General features: G+C 31.7%; 1 protein-coding gene across 1 annotated transcript in view; it reads left to right on the forward strand.

Annotated features, from left to right (window-relative positions):
• The window catches only part of KCND2 (potassium voltage-gated channel subfamily D member 2), a 565,220-nt gene that overhangs the window by 338,667 nt on the left and 207,116 nt on the right, over positions 1-19,437 (forward strand). The window lies entirely within an intron of this gene.

Genomic DNA, 19,437 nt, shown 5'->3' on the forward strand with positions numbered 1-19,437 from the left:
GGAGAAAACCCAACATAGCTTAGTGTGGTCCCAAAACATAAACAACCAACAAGGAAAAAGTACATATAGTTTTATGAAGAAAGAGGGATGGTCAATAATACTAAACTGGAAATATTCCGTGTCATTTGTAAAGCCAGGCATGATGACATATGGATCAGAATTGTGAGATTTCTTTGAGGATTTCAAAACATGAGTGGTACTGGAAATATAGGTTTAAGTTTGCCCAGAGAGAACATGCTAAGTGAGTTTCTTTGAAGTTAGACTCCAACATTTAAGGAACTAAAAGTAGAAAGCAAGGATCCAGCGATATAATACTGCAGGTCTTCATGCTACGAACCCAGGTTCAATCCCTGGCATCCCCTATGGTTCTGTGAGTCCACAAGGAGATATACCTGAGCACAGAGCCAAGAATAACCTGTCAACACTACTGTGTGTTGACACAAAAAAATATCAAAAAGAAGAAGAGCAGTAGAAAACAAATAAATGAATAAGAAAGAAAATCATAATTAAAAAAATAAAACATAAGGGCATTGATTGAAGGTCAAAATTGAAGGTATGTTCTACAGCGCAAGCTTTAAGAGACATTACGTAATTAAAAAAGCTACAAAGTTTATCAATATTGATAACAAGATTCTTGGAGTAAGTATGGTGGTCTGTGTGTTATGTTTAAATGTGGATGTGAAGTGGCAGAAATTATGAGATGGACTGTTTATTGAATAACATTTATTGTAAAGTAAAGTGATATCTGGGATCATGGAAGAGAAAATTACTTTTCTTGAGTATTAATATCTCCTTTTTACAAATGTAATGGGTTTGGTTTTGTTTTGTTTTTGAGAGTAGACACTACCAGGGATCAATTTTAAATCACCTGCATGCATTTTATTCATGATGAGCTACACCTGGTGCCCTATGGACATCATCTTTTTATGTGTTTAATTAAAAGATTTACCAAATATTTCTTCCCACTCTTAAATTATGAGATTTTAACTGTACTCAAAAATAAATCATTTAACAAATTGTCATTACTTGAAACAAAAATATATGGTAAGTTCTAATATTAATTACATGAACTAAACATACATTTTGTTATATATACCTAACACCAGACACTATAATTGACACTACAGATCAGTAATGTGAAAGTATTATACAATAAGAAAATAAATCTTTGGTTAACAAAAAGACTTTTCTGTCAGATTTTCTAGAAGATACATGCCAGTAATGGTTTCTGTGAGGTGAAAGTCTTTGTGAATCATATTGGGGTGCTAATCAAATTCAGAAAAACTGTTTAGTTAATGTGCAGTACAAAAAACTGAATTTGAAATATTAAGTATTATGAAATGTTTATATTCTTCGTTTGTCTTACAATCTGATCAAGTGCTTTATTGTTTGCCTTACTTCTAATATTATAAATATTTCTTATAAAGTAGCATTTTGGAAGTGAGACTTCAGAATTCTATCCTCTTTCCTTTTTTATTTATTAATTTATTTATTTTTACTTATTTCTTAGGCCCACTACTGACTGTGCTCTTTCTGTCTCTATTCTCTGGAGTCACTTCTGACCAGCATCAAGAGGGATCAAATGAAGTATCAGAAATCCAATATAAACTAGATTTGAGCAAGGCTGGACTATGTTTTTAGGCCCTCTATTCTTTTTTTTATAGGTTAAATCAATCCTCTGTGGCTCCAATAGGCCTAAATTCTAATCACCACATATTTTTAAAACATTCATTTGGTTATACTACTTTTAGTTTTGCTTCTTCCCACTCCATTTTCCTTTAATATAGAAATCATTCTAAAATGTATATATAGTATCTTTAATATTTTATCAGCAACCCATTTAAGTCTAAATGCTTCAAGCTACTGTAGAACTACTCATTGACCTTCCATCTAAGTGATCCTCCACCTTTGTTCAGGCCACAGGACTGCAGTTCTTGGTCAAATACTACAACTTCATCTTTAAAACTTGGTAGTCATTGTCTCCTCTTCCTGAAGAACTGGAACTCCTTTTGATTCACATATTTCTCAAGCTATCTCCTACTACTTGTTAATTTGTCTGCATTGGGTCTTGTCCTTGGAAACATCTCTGTGATCAAAATTGCTAGGTATCATTTATATGTCCTCAAATATTTCATGATGTTGAAAGGCACACATACCACGAGGCTATAAAAATACCTTTATCTATAAAAATACCTTTAAATAACTAGCTTATAAATTCCTCAATCTACTTGAAACTATTAAAGAATAAAGATAATGTAGAAAAACTAAATGAATACATAAGTAGAAAAGAACTTCCTCTCTCCATGTGATACAAAAACATTTGGACAAATGACTTCCTCTCAGCAAGTCTGTTTTCTGATTCATAAAAGAACAAGATCACTAAGATCTAAAGGAATAATTAAGCATGCATCCGTTAGTTATAATAAGACAAATGTATAATCTATGCTAGAATGTCGCCGTTTTTGTTGTTGCTAATGGTTTCTCATGAAATTAATGTAATGGATACAGCTGCTATTTTGAGTAGCTTGAGAGAGCACAATATATTCTTCTACAGTTCTGGGCTCTCCCATCCACATTTTGACAACCTATCAGTCAAAGGGCTCCCTAGAGAAAACCACAAGGGTAGTCCATGAATTAATGAATGGTTTCTAAGAGTCTGCTTCAATAAATTAGAGCTGTTTGATTAATAAAGATGTTACTCAACCAGGCTATAAATACATATACTCCCACAATCTAATTCTTACTAGAAAAAAAGCACGATAGATAGAATTAGACTTAACCTCAAAAAAAAAAAAAAAAAAAAACAGAAAAATTCATTTAACTCTTTGGAAGTTTCTGCATAGAATTACTCTCTAGTTCAAGGCTTTAACTTAAGGTATTTTACTTGTTTTACAGAAAAACTCATTAAAAAAACATGGGTATGGATATGTTTTATTTAAAACTTGGGGAATATCAACAATAATCTGCAATAATTCATACATGGTAGACTTACATGTAGTAGTCTCAAATTTTCTGAGCCTAATTATTATCTAGGATTTATATTAAAATATATAATTAAAGTTACTACTAAATCAAAAATTCTGATTTTGTATTCCAGTTCAGAGCTAAGAAATTTGCATTTTAATTAGAAATGAAAATGATTCCAATACATGTTTTAATCAGTTCTTTCTTTAGAATCTCAATACAAAATGTGTCCATCTCATTCTTAATTTTTTTCAAAGTATATTGTATTTTTAATCAGATTTTAGTATACTGCTAAACAGTCTTGTTAATGTAGAGTAAAATTTGTCAGTGCTGGTAATGGAAGTTAATTTCTCATTTATACAACTTGTCTTTATTCATCATATTTTAGTTCCAATAATATAAAGTATTTTTGACTTAAAATTTTGTCATAAAATGAATATTCACTTAATAGCAAGGAAAATAATATTTTCATGAAATTTCTTTTTCCCTTTTTACGACAGAAAATTAGAAAGTAAAATGCAAGTACAAAACTGATTAAGGGCCCGGAGAGATAGCATGGAGGTAGGGTGTTTGCCTTGTATGGAGAAAGACAGTGGCTTGAATCCTGGCATCCCATATGGTCCCCGACCCTGCCAGGAGAGTTTTCTGAGCATAGAGCCAGGAGTAACCCCCGAGTGCTGCCTGGTGTGAAGCCTCTCCACCAAAAAAAAAAAAAAAAAAACAATGATCAAATCTTCTAGGCCACTAACTGTTACTTAGACAAGACACCTGATGGCTATGGACTCAGGTCCATATCTTGACAAGGAAACAGTACTAAATGATCTTGACAGTATTAAAAACACTACCACCACATTGAAAGGAATAACATTTTTATGCAAGTTGTTTTCATTAATATAAGTAATATTTTATATATTATAATCATTGTTCTGATTTTAAGCAGAAATAGGAAGTGTTTTCAAGAGCAGTGTGAAATATTTATAATTATGTTATTATATATGGTTTGTCTATCACAGAAAGAGTAATATTCAATCATTATTGGAATATTTCACTATGTAATATCTCAACCCAATAAATAACCTATACATCCATAATATAGTCACACTAACAAATGCTTTGTGAAAAACCTGTGAAACAGTAAGTTCTACAATAATAAGAAATTCTGCCAGAGTTATAAAGTCAGAGACCATTTTCTCAACAAAAGAGAAGATCCTGAAATTTCAAAAATTTTTGGTGAAAATCTTATCTGAAAATTCAGGAAATGAGACATGTCTGCTTATGATATACTTTGAATAATAAAGCAATATAATTATATGCACCAGTATACTGAGGAATTAGATAATTGCATCTGTTCTAAATTTAGGAAAATGAAACCTGAATTAATGACAAATATCTTAAATTTTCAAATTTGTATAAAGATGAGAATGACTAGTTATGTTTCCAGTGATATAACACAGGCTTCTTATAGTTTTACTCTAATTTCTGAGTTTATTAACTATCTTATCTTTAAAATAAAATAAAGGGACTATAAATTGAAAACTTGCGAGCCATAAAACTGTTCACAATGGTAATGCAGAGAAAAAGAACTTGGAAATTTCTGATACTAAAAACAAATTTTGATTATTTATATACATATTATGACTTTTTTCTCTGACTGGTATATCTATTGTCATTTGCATTATTCCCATTTGAAATAGTAGAGCAATGCATGCATTTGTGAGAAAGGGATGATTGATTGTTTGCTATACTCATCTTTCTATCATTTGAGGTAATAGTCTGGACACTAATATGTATTTTTCAATATTTGTATTTGCCTCTCAGCAAGAATTTTTATTGCTTTTATATCAAGTCAACTCTAATGCTTATGGAAGTTCAACAAATCAGCCCAATAAACTGATAATATTTCTATTCATAACAATGTATACATAGTTATTGCAGTTTCCAAATTTCATTCAAGTTTTTCACTATTTAAGATATCATTGTTAATTTTTTATTTATTCATCTTTCTTCACACATGTTTTTAGAACTTTATACAAATAAAATATAAATATATTTATGTCTATACCTAAGTACCTAGCACTTAAAGTTATAGGCTCAACTATAAAATTTATGTTTATGCATTACTAATGAATACATTTAAATAAACTAGTCAATTGTTTATATATTATATTGTTTAACATTTTAGAAATAGAAAATTAATTTCCATCAATTATGTCTATGAAAAAAAAGTTCATATTGTAAATCATTTCCATTCTTTTGCCTTTGTTATGCTCACTTATTTTTAAGGACCATTAGAACCAACCATATGTTTTATATTTATCATTTTATTTGTTTATTTATATCACACCCATTTTATTGAAGGGCTACTCCAAACTCAGTGCTAGTGAACCAGGAATCAGTGGACTCAGACTTTCTGCTTGCAAAGTGTGTGCTCCAACCAGTTATCTCTGGCCCTGACTTTACCAGTCTTAACAATTGAAATGCTTTAACATAGAATATAAATTTTTTCTTTATAGAAAGTGTTGCAAATAGTACCATACTTAGCTCAGCTATATGATTTGTGAACAGCCATATGCTTAGTAAGTATATGTATTTAGTAATATGTACTTAATTAATAAGTACTTAATAAAATTTCCCAAAAGTAAAAAACATCAATAGAAAATTTACCCATTATTTATTTTTACTTGATAAATAATCTATTTGATACAAATATCTATATAAGGGATATTACTTTGAAATTCATGTTTCTGCAGTTAAATATTTGAGACTCCCAGAATCTAAGAAAAAAAAAACTTATTTTTCACTGTTTAGAACTCAAAACCTGATTTTCTCCCCCAGATACATTTTTAAAGCTTGAACTTTATCCCTCTGTTCATAAAAATAGGTTGGTATGGTAAAGCACTTTTAAAATTTCAGCCACCTAAGTGAGTGCATACCATAAACTTCTGCAGTCACTTGACTTTAATATGCAAATCTAATGAAACAAACCCAGATATCTAAATTGAAAAGCACTTTTGTCTTCACATAATAATGCATAATTCACAGTATCCTGACATAATTATCCTTACAGATAATTACATAATTTTCTTTACAGTATCCTTAGAGATACTTGTAAACTATATACAACTTTTTATAAACTATAAACTACATTTATAGTTTATAAACTATAAACTATATCCTTTCAGATAATTATGCACTATAGCATTTTCATTAAGATTTATATTTTGGCCAGCAAAATACAGAAGGGTGCAGGTTGTAAATTTTGCACACTGCTAATGATGGGTGCATCACATCAGTAAAGAAAAGCAATGCTTAGGGAAGAAATTTGATACATGTAATTGGATAAGATCACATGTAATTGGATAAGACCTGTGCTAGTACATTTGGGTAAGGTGCTTGCCTTGTACATGGTTGATCCCCATTTGATTCTCAGAATCCCATTTGGTCTGCCAAGCTCCACCAGGAGTGATCCAGTAGCACAGGAACAGGAGCAATACCTGAGCTCCATCTGGTGTGGTCCAAAAACAGAGAGCAAAACTACTCAGTCGATAGTATCACAGGACATAAGAATTTAATTCTCTCTTCATAATTCCAGTTATATATATTCATATTCACATATACAAATATACTGCATTTTGATGCATGTAATATTCTTGATTTTAACAAATATATGCATAAAAATTAATGTAGCATATCTTTATGCATTTCTTTATAATTAAACATACAAGAAAGATTGTCGACAAAAATAAGCTTCCAATTTAAAGCATTGATAAAATATCCAAGAGTATTTGCATAAACCCTTTCTTAACAAAGTAAAGGAACTAAGTTTCATGACTTTTGAAACAGGCAGCAAATAAAGCTCTTTGTAGTTCTGAAGATTAATATTGTAGAAAATTCCATGGAGGTTGCATGAAGACTGCTCTATATTAAATGAAAGTCTCAGACCTAAAATCCTGAGTGTTTTATGATGAATTAAAAATTATTTAACTTTAGAAGATCTAAGTTTTAATGGGATTGACCAGATTCTTATTTATCCTCAGCAAAATGTACATTCCTATTATTAGAATAAAAGATTAATCAAGAAAAAGTCATAAAGAACTTTAAATAATTGAAATGTCTAGAAATGAATGAGAAATTAAGGGACTAAAGTTCTTTTCAAAATACATTTTTATCTTACTTGAGTGCAAGAGTTTTATTAATATCAAACCCCAGGGTTTCCAAAAATGTTACTTAAGATGTGTGGCAAATGTTCTAATTATAGAAATATTGCTTTAAAGTGCAATTAATAATCAGCACTTGGACATCTAGAATTAGATATTGAAATTGGATTTGTACATGGATTCTTGAATGGGTTGATATAGAAAATACTTTAATTTGTTACATATAGTAAGACACTAAACCAGTCCAAATTTTCATCACTCTTATTCACAAATAATGATAATAGAAGGGATTCATAAGGATATAATTAGATAATTCAATGCATGCTATTTGTATAAACATTTCCCATGGTAAAGATGATATGTACAATTATGAATTATTTGACATTAAGGGACTAGCAGGTTGACTCAAAGAGCTGCAGTACAGGAATTTTATGGAGGCACCACTGGCTTGACCCCATACCAAATGGTTCCTGAGAACCAACTTTGGAGCACTGTATAAAAAATAGCAACCAAGCACTATAATAAGGTTTGGCTTTTTCCAAAAAGAATTATTTTGTATTTTGGAACTTATTGTTTATGTACTTCATAAAAACATGCTAGCAGGGGGCCAGGAAGGTGGCGCTACAGGTAAGGTGTCTGCCTTGCAAGCGCTAGCGTAGGATGGACCATAGTTCGATCCCCCGGTGTCCCATATGGTCCCCCCAAGCCAGTAGCGACTTCTGAACGCATAGCCAGGAGTAACCCCTGAGCATCAAACGGGTGTGGCCCAAAAACCAAAAAAAAAAAAAAAAAAAAAAACATGCTAGCAGGGATTTTTTTTGGTAACCATAGCACCTTGAGATAATTGAGAACTTTGACTTAATCTTGGAAGTTCTGCTTTGATTTGCCTTATTTCTCATAAACAAATTAAGACAGAAGAAAGGTAAACAAAAAGGATAGAGTGTCAAATGAAATATTCATTTTAGGCAGAGTTCAGTTTTCAAGTTTATCACAGAGGAACTTTGTATCAATAACTACATTTTTAATTTATCTATACTATGCTAATTCCTTTTTATAGAGGCATTTCTAAGGTGGTCTTATAATATACTTGCATTTAATGTATTAAATAGCCAGTCTTACTAATGAGTCCTGAATATAATTACTTTTTATCAGGATTTATTTCTTTTTTAATGTTTCTTTGAGAATTTATTTTTTATTCTAGTTTCTCAGCTAATAGAAAATAAGCAATATACATTTCAGAGGTACAATCTTAATACTACCATTTCTAATAGATTATTGTTGCATCTGATATTTTTATCTATATTCTAAATGTATATTCTTACCATAAATAACACTAAATATCCCAAAAACTTATGTTAGTTTGTAAGAACTATATTTTCAATACAAATCAAAATTAAGGACTCAGACTTGAATAAAGAAGACTTCCTGTTTTTTGCTTGTTTCAGAATTGGTTTTCTGGGCCAGAAAAAGTGTTGAACAGCTAAAGAACTGCCTTGCATGTAGCTTACTCACATTCTACACTTAGCATCATATATTGTCACTGAGCCCTGCTACGAGTGATCCCTGAACACTGTGCTGGAGGAAGCCTTTAGCACCATCCGGTGTAACTCCAAAACCAAAAATTAGGCAAAATGCAAAAAATAAAGTGTTTGCCATCCCCTCATATACATAGGTGTGCATGCTTGATTACACAAAGTCAAATATATCCCCAAAACAATTATCATCAGTATTTTTTACAAAATAACTGACATATTAATAAATATAAATAACTATGAAAGAAAATATTATCTTATGTCTACCAACTAAATACCTAGCAGGTAGTATTTAAAGAAAATAGGGTTTGTAGAATGGAGAAATGAATAATACATTCAACTTAAAACATCTTTTGAATGAAACATGGTATAGGGGGCCGAAGCAGTGGTGCAGTGGTAGGACATTTGCTTTGCAGATGGCTGATCTAGGACAGATAATTCTTGGATCCCCAGTCTTCCCATATGGTCCCTGAGCCAGGAATGATTTCTGAGCACATAGCCAGGAGTAACTCCTGAGCATCACAGGATGTGGTCCCAAAACAAAATAAATAAATAAAGCATAGTATATCTTTTTAAGATGATTTTGAAAACTTTTTTAAAATTGGATTCTAAACTAGAGGACAATTAAGCTTGACTTGTAATTGAATAGCAGCTTGTGCAGGGCCACAAGAGTGACAGGTTGATTGAGCTCTAATGGAGATAGAGAACCTTTCAGAAGGAGATTGATTTTTATTTGACAAATGCTAATGATGGTTGAAAAAGATAACTGAACACTCTGATCCCTATCTTGGTTAGGTAATACATTAAAGATATTTATAAATATGCCAGTCTCATTCTTTGTGTAAGTAATTGTTTTAATTGATGTTCCTCCTACCTCTTAGCATCTGTAAACAATTTGCATTTGTTAGAACATAATTTTGGAATAATGCCTGATATAAGAAAGTCATATTCGAAAACTGACAGTTGAATTCACTAACATGTTTCCCTCCTCTAATTTTTCTTTTTCAGATATTAATGTAATTATTTCCCATTTTCTTTCCAAAGTAGTTAATTTTTAATCTATCTAATAACTTATTTTACATTATGTATAATTATATATTAATGTGATTATTTTCTGTAAAGATGCTTCTCAGTTAAAGATTTCATCATTTCTTATTAGTTTAGGCTTTATTTTCCCCCAAGAGACTTTTTTTTCATATTGTTAAAATTTCAGTCACCAAGCAATATTTCTTTCACATATGTAACAATTTCAGTTTCATTCTTAAATTGAATGCAACTTTTCTTTCCTGGATAATAGCCAAAGTGGTAACAGTTGGTATTTCTTCAATATGTCATCCATTTTAAAACTTAGAAGGTTTAGAAAATTAAATGTGCAATCTGAATCTTACTGTATCTTAGTTCATTCTAAGGACTTCAACCATACTGACTTTATCACTACGTCTTGACCACATTGATTTTTTTCCATTCCTTTATCACCCTTTATAAAAACCAAAACAGTTTGTAAGTTCTCTGCCAATGCCATAAACTCATATTGATTTCTAGATCATCCCCAAATATCTTTTTCTGACCAACCTTAATATTTTGCCTTTTTGTGACTAATATGCCTGGATTTATACTTTTAAATTGGAGAGAGAAGCTGAAATGTGAATAAAAATATTAGAAAATAGGGGCTGGAGTGGTGGCACGGGTGGTAAGGTTTCTGCCTTGCCAGAACTAACCTAAACAGAGAGCGGTTTGATCCTGGGCGTCCTATATGGTCCCCCAAGCCAGGGGCGATTTCTGAGCGCTGATCCAGGAGTAACTCCTGAGAGTCACCAGGTATGGCCCCAAAAACCAAAAAAAGAAAAATTAGAAAATATACATATGAGGCCAGACTAATATTTCTCTTGTAGGGCATTTGCCTTGCAAATGGATGACCTGAATCGATCCCTGGCACCAGATAGAGTTCCTCCAAGCACTGCCACGAATATTTTCTGAGCACAGAGCCACAAGTAGCCCATGGCTACTGCCAGCTATGGCCCCAAAGCAAATATATATATAGTTATATTATATTATATTATATTTATATATAATATATTATATACATATATAATCTGCTTATATATATAATATAATATAATATAATATAATATAATATAATATAATATAATATAATATAATATAATATAATATAATATAATATAATATAATATAATATAATATAATATAATATAATATAATATAATAATGTTATATAGTTTATGTATAATATATAATCAGTTAAATAAATAAATTGAAACAAATCAGATCAAATATATGGAGGAAATTTTAATCAAGCTGGACAGTTTTTGAAACTCCATGATTTGTACAGAGCATTAGTCACTGTGAATTTTCGTGAAAGGGAGAAAAAAAGATGGGAAAGTGAAAATTGAAAAGTAAAATAACTTGGATCTTCTTGAAATCAGTTTGCTGATTGAGTAAAACCATTTTTTCATGTCGCTGTCACTCTATTGTAGAAAAAATGGTCAGGAAACAATTAAGTTTTAGGGTTTTTTTTAAGTTTACATAAAACATCATGGCAAGAAATTACTCCTTAGGGTCCTTTTGAATGTTCTACATCTGTCTTCTCCTTAAAAGCTGCATAACTCTGTCTCAATGAGCAATCCTTTTGTAATATACATCACCTAAACATCTGGATAAATAAAATAAATCATGCTATTGAGAGTAGACTAGAATTTTTCATCTAATTACCCGTTAATTTAGTTTTTAGTCTGGTTTTTGTATTATTAATGCAATAGCGTTGGTTGCAATTTTTGTGAGAAATTTTTATCTTCTTGTTGAAATGTCATTTAACTCCTTTAATCTATACTTCCAAAAGTCTGATTAAAGTTGTGCAACTAGGGATGTGACCGAAAGAAGCAGAAGTGAACAGAAATGTTTGTTTCCTAATGGAATTTCTATTGGAGTTGCTTATTTTATTTACCTTCATCCTGGTGTCAGGTAATTAAATGAAAAGAATTAATACTTGATTCTTACCACATAGACTTAGAAAGAAGTTTGAAAGCACTATAGCCGACTTTTTTTTTATCAAACCAATGACTCCTTTTTTCCACGTAAACTAAAATCCAATTCATTGATTACTTAAATAGTGTACAGAGACCATCTGTTCTAAAATGCTTTCCTACATTAATATAAAAGCAATCAATGCAGGTACAGAGGTTGTAGAATTAAATTGAATAATGGGGTTTGAATGGCAATTCATTATGCTACCACTTTTTTATGAAAGCAACATAAAAATGTATAGTCACTATATATAATATGTGTGGTTTATAACTCATCTTTTATATGTATACCTTGACAATATGTTTTTTTACTCAGTGTAACATAGTATGATGATTTGCTACAATTGGTTCATTGGGAATGAAAAAATCTAAATTACAGCTTTTATGTTGGTGAGATAGAACAGGAGTAAGGCTATTTGGCTGCACTCAGAAAAACCCCAGTTGATCCCAGGCACCACATATGATCTTTTAATCACTACCCAGAAAGATTCCTGATCAAGGAATAAGCCCTCACAATCTTTGCTTGTGCCCAATATCAATTACAGCACTGATATTGCTTTTTTTTCCCTTAACATTAAAAGCTGTAGTATTGTTAACACAATTGATCATAATAAAATAATTCATTAAGAATGAGTCAAAGGAGCACAGCAAAGACTGTGTTAGTGTAGAAATTGTTTGCATAGGCTCAGCAAAATATAGGGGACATGGGAAGAAAAAGCCTAGGCCTAAATACAAGGAGACCTTACCCCTGAAGTTTTCTGGCATAAGACCAACTCTAGGCTTCAGGCATATTAGATTTTCCAACCCAAGTCATTGTTTGTAGTGCCAATACACTTTTATTTTTGATATTGCTTTTAATGTAGGTAGTCATATTCCATTGTAAATGCTTAAAGGAGTACCTTTAAATTGCCGTCATATTTTATGTTAGTTGAGAAATGCCCAAAGCAACTTGAACTCAATCATCACTGGGTTTTATTGAATGTGCAAATGTCCAGAAATACTTTTTTATTTCATTTTATTCACCATATAATTTAATTTAAGTAATCATGCTTTATGATTTTACAGTACTAACAATGATAAGGTTTTCTGTATACAGCATTTAGTTCTGTCCACTCTCCATGTGTTCATTACCCTCCACCATACAGAAATTCTTGTTAAACAAGTTCCATGTTTCAAATGTAAAAATAAAAATAACTAAAAACTAACAGTGACAATATCTTTGAAAGAATAAGTAGTAGCAAGATAAAAGTAGTAAATGTGCTCAATTACCCCTTCCTTATAATACATAAAGGTCACCAATTTTAGAGGACAGAGGACCTGCACATATAATAAAAGGCTATTGTGATAAACACAAGGTTTAAAAAGTTAGCACAATTATCAGAGACTTACAGACCTTTAAACTTGTCATTCTCAAGCCTAGTAATACTTTAAATCTCCTGGATTGCATTTAAAATGCCAAATATCAAGCACTAAATCCACAAGTTCTACTCTCAGGGATTATTTTTATTGGTCTGAGTGCTGCCTGAGTATTGCAAGTATTACAAGTTTCCATGTGATTCTAATGTGCAGCCAGGGTTAAAAAACAAGATTAAAAGTGGATTTTCAGACTCAAAATTTGTCTCTTCAGGTGATCATTACAAGACAAATATCAAGAATTTTGTCATTTGGTAATTCAAACTATGTATGATGATTTTTCTGCAACTGTTTTGGTTTTTTTAGATACTTACATATTTCTTGTTTATAAATAAAGCTAACACTATAAAATAAATTCCATTCTTCACTCTCACAAAAAAAACATGAAAAATAAGTAAAATAACTATTCACACAGTTAATCTTCTTACAAAATGATTATAACTAACCAAAATCTGTACACCTGACTGTGTGATGCTCTGCATTTGAAAGATGTTTAAAATTTAAATCATGGGAATATGTTTGCATTTAGAGCTCTGAATCTCAAGCTGTTTGGTTGGACCAAAAGCAGGCTGGTGACTCATCACTATATCGACAAGCACACTCCTAACACATGTCCTTGCAAGAATCTTTTTCCATCTCTTACCTCAGCTTTCTCATTTCAAAAATAAATGAGTCTACAAAGTCATGTCTTAACATTTTTCAGATTATACATCTCCTTATTTTTCTCCATCTTACTGAATTTTTTTCCTTTATATATGCATGTCGTCCTACAGAGAAACTAAGCCCAGAATCTATTAAAAAATGTATCCCAAATCTCTCACATCTTTATATCATGATTGATTGTGAAAGCAGCATGCTCAGTATGGAAAATAGAAATGTTATTTATAAAGTCTATAATTATGTTTATTTCATCACATGTTTGTCATCTACTTGTTATAGTCATTTATTCAAAAATTATCTAGATTGTGTATGCAGAGTATATAGATATATATAGCATATATATAAGGCATATATTTAAAAACAAATAATAAACACTTATAAGAATAAAGTTGGATACACTGGGAAGATAAAGATATAAATAAATAGGAGTAATATTTCTGGTCTACAAAGCCTAGATTTTAATACTGACACCTAAAGTATATAGATGCATATTTTACTACACATAATGTACTAGTAATTAGATTTTTTTGGTAGTTTTTGGGTCACACCCGGCAGTGCTCAGGGATTATTTCTTGCTCCAGGCTCAGAAATTGCTCCTGGCAGGCACAGGGGACCATATGGGACGCCGGGATTCGAACCGATGACCTCCTGCATGAAAGGCAAACATCTTACCTCCATGCTATCTCTCCAGCCCCTAGTAATTAGATATTTAAATAGCTTTTAACTATTTAACTGGATATTAAGTATTTAACTACAATATTTAGATCATTTAATTTTATTTCTTATTTAATATTTTAATCAAAATATATCTAATGCCATGACATTTTATTCTATTTTTATTTATATTTTTTTTGTTTTTCGGGCCACACCCATTTGATGCTCAGGGGTTACTCCTGGCTAAGCACTCAGAAGTTGCCTGACTTGGGGGGACCATATGGGACGCTGGGAGATCGAACCGCAGTTCTTCCTTGGCTAGCGCTTGCAAGGCAGACACTTTACCTCTAGCGCCACCTCGCCGGCCCCAAAATCCATATATATATATATATATATGTTTTTTGGGTCGCCCCTGGCAGGCACAGGGGACCATATAGAATGCCGGGATTTGAACCATTGTCCTTCTGCATGAAAAGCAATTGCCTTACCTCCATGCTATCTCTCCGGCCCCGACATTTTATTCATATATTTTTAACAAAAGCATAAAATTTTATCTTGTTACTTTTGAACTTACATGCCAGTCCCAAATGTTTGTAATCACATCTTATAACAGATATTATTTGTTTATCTCCTTCTGATATTTTTTTGTTTATAAACAATATTATAAGGAACAATTTTATACTGATTTTGACTACTGCTAAAATTGTAGGGATGGATATTATGGGAATACAAGCTCAAAAAATACTAAGTTTATGAAGGTCTTTATTCATGTGCTAAACTAGTTTTACATGTTTTTAATATTGGACTTTTTTAGCACCATATAAAGAACTTAAAAGAGCACATAAAATTAACTGTTATTTTTTAGTTGTATAGGAAGCTTTTACTTTACTTCGTCTTTAGACAAATAGTCAAAGATGAGAAAAATACATATATGGTTACAGCTTATACCTATTGCATAATATTTTGTCTTTTTTTTAAGAATCAGGGTCACTCCTGACTCTTGTGCTCTGGGCTCACTGCCAACTAATGTCTGGAGCCCATGAGGGCTGCTATGGATTGAGCTCAAAGTACTGCACATGCTCGACAATATCTTATCTATTGTACTACTACTCAAACCCTTTATTACATAATGGTTTACAATTCTTCAAGAAAGAACTTCATCCAAATATCCTTAAAGGAAATGTATAAATGTGCTATAATGACTTTTTAAAAATTTAAACATAAAGATACTTAAATAATTTATTTTATATATAAAGCAAAACTAAATGGTGTAGCTTGGAAAATAATATCATAGTGGAAGGTTATTTTTCTGTTTCCATTTTCTGTTCCTACTTTATTATGGATGAACTGATTGTGAAATATGTCTGCCCTAGAACATACATCATTTCTCCTCTTCTGTTAAGAAACTTGCTAATGGCTCCAGGGAGAAGACCAACATCCCTGCCACTTCAGTTTTACTAAGCAGCACTAAGTTAGCTATGCCTTCCTGAACTTTTTGAAAAGAAAAACAGAATGTGAAGAAAAATACCCTAGTTAAGTTTTTATTAATTCAAAAATTCTCCTGCAAAGCAGTAAAATACCAACTTAAAATTCAACTCATTTTATATTACTATAAAAAATGCTAATCTAGGACATTAAATCTTATCACTACAGTTGCCCTATAAGCCTACCATTAGCCAATAATTGCTTTGTAATCATGTTCTATCCTCAACAAGGTAAGTGAAGTTTATAAATCTACATTTTTTCCTTCTATAAAATAAAATTTACCCCTAGAGATCTACTCTAAATGAGCACTTTAATAAAGATGATTTTCCAAAGATACAGAGTCCATATATTTCTAATTTTGCTGCAAGCCAAATATTGGTTCTTTTTAACCACAAGAACCTTAAAAAAAAAACTAGAAAGAATATAGTATATAATTGTAAATTTTTTCTCAATGCTAATCTAAATGAATGTTAAATTGAGAAGAGGAAAAAAGAGGCAGATTTAGGATATGCCAGTAACTCTAGGAATGTTCTTAGTGCCCAATGCTGGAGACCTTGTTCTATTTTAGAAAGTGAGGCATATAATTGCGAGTTGAATTTTGGGTTCCCCAATATTATTTTTTTTAAATGCTTATGTTCATAGTTATCATTTTTTTATTAAGATCCCTTTGTCATACGTATCAGTTGCATCAGTTGTACTATTGCCATCAGGCTTTGCATCATAATAGGACAAGCTACGCCAAAAGAGTGATGGACAAAGGCAATGTTCCTCTATGCTCTCTTCTCCATATCCCTTTTCCTACTGCTGAAAATCTGCAGGGCAATTCTAAAACTTGTAACCACAGTAACAAATATTAAAAATTGAGTCATTGCATCTGATAAGTGATAGTCATTCAGACAGTCCCATGTTATTTACAAATACCTGCTAAATGTTTCATGTTTTCTTTTGATTCCTGAGCACAATCACAAATTCATGTCTTCTTGGAACTTTTCTATTAATAAGGAAGTTGTATTTTTTTCTATAGGAGTCCATTTTTATGCTCTGACAAATTATTTTGATATTTTATGACCTTAGTTTTGTAATATGACAACCAGAATCTGAGAAATGGACTTCCAAAATTTCTTTATTTTAACCCAGTGGTCAGCCTGAAAAACATTCAAAGAAAGGCCAGACATCCTTTTTGTAAAATAGGAGCCACAGAGATAGTACGGAGTGCCAGATATGTGTGATGCATGTGGCCAACTCTGTATAAATGCCCAAATAGTCCCCTGAGCTCTCCTGAAATGATTCCTGATCACGGATCTAGAGTAACATCTAAGTGTCACCAGGTATGGCCCACCAACAACAAAATAGTTGAGAATGACCCATAAATTTGATCGAAGACTGCAACTAAATATTTCTACATTTTATTTCGATTCCAATAACTCAAATAAGGGACCTATTTCTAAAATTATTAGGTTCTAAATGTATGCTGTAAACTTTTAAACTGGACTTGAAATATAAAACCTTGAGAACACAAGATAATGTTTTTATCTTGAATTCTAATGTAGTATCTTAGTAATTGTAAGAGATTATTTGCTAGTTTTTAAAGCTTTTTTCTATATTCTACACTTGTTGAAACAGATTTGCTAAGATGGCATAATGGTTTTTAGTTTCTAGAGCTCATTTAATGTTTCTTTGGTAAAACAGACTTAGTTTTTTTTCACTTGTCTACAGAAATTTTATTGGAAAATCTAACTCCTACCTTTCGTGACTTTTATATTATACTTATTCCTCAACAAATAACAGGAAGATATTGTGAGTTCAATTTAAGAGTTAAGGACATGGGTTCTAATCCAATACTACTTTCAAATCTTTATTTCTTGCTAATGAGTAAAATATATAACCGGATGGATTTATTTAGGTTACAAAATAAGAATAAAGTATAATAATAATAAAGAATTTAAATAGTGACAATTCACTTATTCTCTGAGAGAAGTAATCCTCCAACTGCACTTTCCCTCACAGAAGAAAAATATCCACAGTTTTAACATTCTGCTCAAATAGAGAGCAGGCAAGATGAACTCACAGCAAGCTATTTGCCTGGAATCCAAAACTGGTCGATCTTAACAATTTATCAAAGGGTGAACAAGAAAAAAAATAAAGAGCTTAGTTTTCTTAATATTTAGTGGAATTATGTGTAGCTCTTCATCTAGAATATACAATATAATTTATATTCTTTGATTTTTTTCAAAATTTCTGTCACTTTATTCCCTTAACCCTGATTTCAATGTTATTTACTCCTTCCTCCATATTAATTATAGATCTAAATATTTCTATCTACAACATGATTAAGAACAAAACTACTTAGTTTGAAGACACGCGCTTACATTTCTTCAATGTTAATTCTTTATGAATATCAGATATCTTTAATTTTCTGATGTATTTCCCTTGTATTTCTTTCAAATATTGTGGGTCTTTTTGTTGAAAAGGTCATACTTGGTGATCAGGGGTTTACTCTGGGCTCTGTGCTCAGGAATCATTCCTGGTAGGTTCCAGTACAATATGGAATGTTAGGAAGCAAACCTAGGTCAGCCATTTGCCAAGGTCCTACCTGCTGCACTCTCATGCCAGATCTCATTTTAATATTCTGCACTTAATCCTTAGTCTCTCTGTGAAATGGTTGGTTGTGTGTTACACAATCCCCAGAGAGGGAGACAGATTCCCAAGCCCCTGTCCAGGTAGGACAAGAGACAAAGGTCTGGCAGCAAGTCTGGCACAGGAAATAACCCACACACAGGAAGGAATAGCAGGCCAGAAACTAACACCACATGCTGATCACCCACAAGCCAGTCACTCCACCACGTGGAACCAGGAGCCAAGATGGCAGCTCCTCCTCTAGCCTCCTGAGTAGCTTTTATCGGGATAATCAAAGCCTATCCCCCAAGGGGAGGGGAAAAAGTCAAATGAGAAAGCAATGGGAAAATATATTTTTAACAAGAAAACCAAAGAAACCAATTGAGAGACTTCTAATGAGAAAGAAGGTAATATGAGAACCAATCCAAAGGCCTCTACCAACATATAATGATGCTATAATGATGCTGTTTGAGGGATGCAAATGATGATCTGCTCATTAAATTAGACTTTATTTCATTTCCTATTTCCACTGAATTTTCTGGTCAGTCATTTGGTTAGCCAAAGCTTTAGATTCTATAGTATCCCAAGATTTATAGTCTCTTTTAAGTCCTCAGACTACCCTTCCTTAGCTAGTATTTCTGGATCCTCTCATGCCATAAGATGCGCCTTTCTCTCAAAATACTGATTTATTATCTAGTTTTTGTACACTTTATCTTCCGAAGATCATCTTCACTCCATAAACCCCAAGAAAAAATCAATATGACAGAAAATATTTAAAGAATAATATAAGTACATAATTTTTTTTTACTTTTTATCAGTTTTTACCTTTTTCCTTTCCAGTTTTTACCCATTTCACTCAAAAAATGGCATCTGATAGTTTCCTTAATATTGAACTCTGTACTATCCGTTTCATAC

The sequence above is a fragment of the Suncus etruscus genome, chromosome 1 (assembly GCF_024139225.1).
Source record: "Suncus etruscus isolate mSunEtr1 chromosome 1, mSunEtr1.pri.cur, whole genome shotgun sequence".
NCBI lineage: Eukaryota > Metazoa > Chordata > Mammalia > Eulipotyphla > Soricidae > Suncus > Suncus etruscus.